The following is a 2,438-nucleotide window of genomic DNA, read 5'->3' as shown; positions in this document are numbered from 1 at the left end:
TGGGGGTACCAGGGGAGGTACGCTGGGCGTACTAGGCATAGAAGGAAACCCTAATTAAATGAAGTTACCCTATATAATGAAAGAGATGGTCTCATTTATGGCCACCTTCCTCAGTTAATAAACCCTCTCAAACCCTAATATCCGTTCTTGAGCTTGTGAGTGGCCATGTAACACCCAAAGTTTGGAAAGCCAAGAAAAGAAAGAAAACCCCAATTTTGAGGGGAGACTCGACGAGTCCAAGGAGGGACTCGGCGAGTCCGAGCGGGATCCGGGTTGAGGTGTAAGCGACCAACTCGGCGAGTCGGCCAAGGTGACTCAGCGAGTATGGTTTGAGCAAGGAAAACCCTAAATCCGGGACTTGGAGCTTATTTAAACGTCTCATTCTCTCCCCTAGGGTTCCTTTACTGCCTCTCTAGCACATATCACAAAACCCTAGCCGCCATAATTGTTTTGGAGCGAGATTTACCCCCTTAGTAAAGTTTTGAAGCTTGGAGAAGATAGAAAGGCCTTGGAGGTGCAAGAAGGGACTGTAGATCCGGGATTGAAAAGACATTTCAGACCAATTGGAGGTAATAAGCTGTTGCTTGGACTCCCTTTGCACCTAGATCTATTCTTATGTATGAGTTTTGGACATTTTTGGTATGATATGTAACCATTTCGAGTTAGAAGTCCATATCTGAGGTTGCTACCTCAGATCCATGCTTGTGTTTGTCTAGAATCCCCTAAAGTATCAGCCTATGGTATGTTGAAGATGTATGTTTGCCATAAACCCTAGTTTAATGTGTTTTGAGCCTAGATCTCGTAATCTACACGTAAAGATTGCCACTTTACGTAGGGGATAGGCCTTAGAAGTATGGATCTATAAGTTGGAAGCCCTGTTTGGCTCGAAAAGTCACTGCATGGATTAAGGACTGAATAGACTCGGCGAGTCCTTCAAGTGGACTCGGCGAGTAGCTTGAAGATGAGGAGGAACTCGACGAGTGGGATGAACAGCTCGTCGAGTCGGATGAAGTTAGGCATAAACTCGGCGAGTCGGAAGAACAACTCGACGAGTTGGTTGAAGATTGTCTTGGACTCGGCGAGTCTATTCTTGGACTCGGCGAGTCAGGTCGCGAAACCCGAAACCCTTCGAGTTGAAACTCGAATCAGTGAGTCGGGTGGAGACTCAGCGAGTTGGACAAGTCAGGACTCGGGAATAGTTGGACTCGGCGAGTCATGGACTGACTCGGCGAGTCGAGTCGCGAATAGAAAGACCCTGAGCATATGAACTCGGCGAGTCATTAGGAGGACTCGGCGAGTAGGGTTGACCTGGAAGGTTGACTTTGACCATGATTTTGACCTTGACTATAGTTGACCTAGTAGACCCTTGGAGGTCAGTTGGACTAAGTGTGATATGGTCGTTGGTAGATGGAGGAGCTAGTGGAGCAGCAGTTCGGAATCAGAGGTCAAGTAGCAGTCAGAAGGATTAGCAGCATCAGTTCAGCAGACTCAGGTGAGTTTCCTTCCAGTAGGAACGGGTCTAAGGCCACAATGCCGGCCCGTTTAGCTAGTAGTAGTTTCCGGATTTTGATCTGATCCAATACTTAGTATTTTTGATGCCTTCGTGGCTCAGATAGGACTTATGTGTTATGTGTTCCGAGCTACGGCCCGATGTAGTATGCAGTATAGGTGTGTTCATGCTAGTTGATATGTTTATGTTATGTTCTGTTCAGTTAGTCCGGAATTTGGTCCGATGCAGGGGGCAAGGCCCCAGTTAGCTCGAACTTCGGTTCGATGCAGGGGACAAGGTCCCAGTTAGTCCGGACTTCGGTCCGATGCAGGGGGCAAGGCCCCAGTTAGCCTGGACTTCGGTCCGATGCAGGGGACAAGGTCCCAGTTAGCCCGGACTTCGGTCCGATGCAGGGGACAAGGTCCCATTTAGTCCGGACTTCGGTCCGATGCAGGGGGCAAGGCCCCAGTTAGCCCGGACTTCGGTCCGATGCAGGGGACAAGGTCCCAGTCAGTTTCCGGACTTCATTCCGATGCAGGGGGCAAGGCCCCAGTTAGTCCGGACCTCGGTCCGATGCAGTGGGCAAGGCCCAGTATGTGCTTTATATGTTATTGCATGGTATGTGGTAGTTTGGGGGAGCTCACTAAGCTTCGTGCTTACGGTTTTCGGTTTTGGTTTCAGGTACTCAGTTTTTCAAAGGAGGAGCTCGGGAAGATTGCAGTGCACACACCATAAACAGTTAGCCTGGGAATGTTTGACTCTGATAATGATATTACGTTTTGAACCAATACTCGAGAAATTATGTTATGACTTATGATACAGTTTTTATAAATATGATTTTAGTAATGTTTTTAAAGAAATTTTTGGGTCGTTACAAGTTGGTATCAGAGCCTTGGTTTGAGGGATTCGGATACACTTCCCGGTGTATCTGAACTCAAACTAAGGGGAA

Source organism: Lactuca serriola, chromosome 7 (genome assembly GCF_051521515.1).
Source record: "Lactuca serriola cultivar US96UC23 chromosome 7, Lser_US96UC23_V15, whole genome shotgun sequence".
NCBI lineage: Eukaryota > Viridiplantae > Streptophyta > Magnoliopsida > Asterales > Asteraceae > Lactuca > Lactuca serriola.
Note: the sequence above shows the minus strand (reverse complement) of the source record.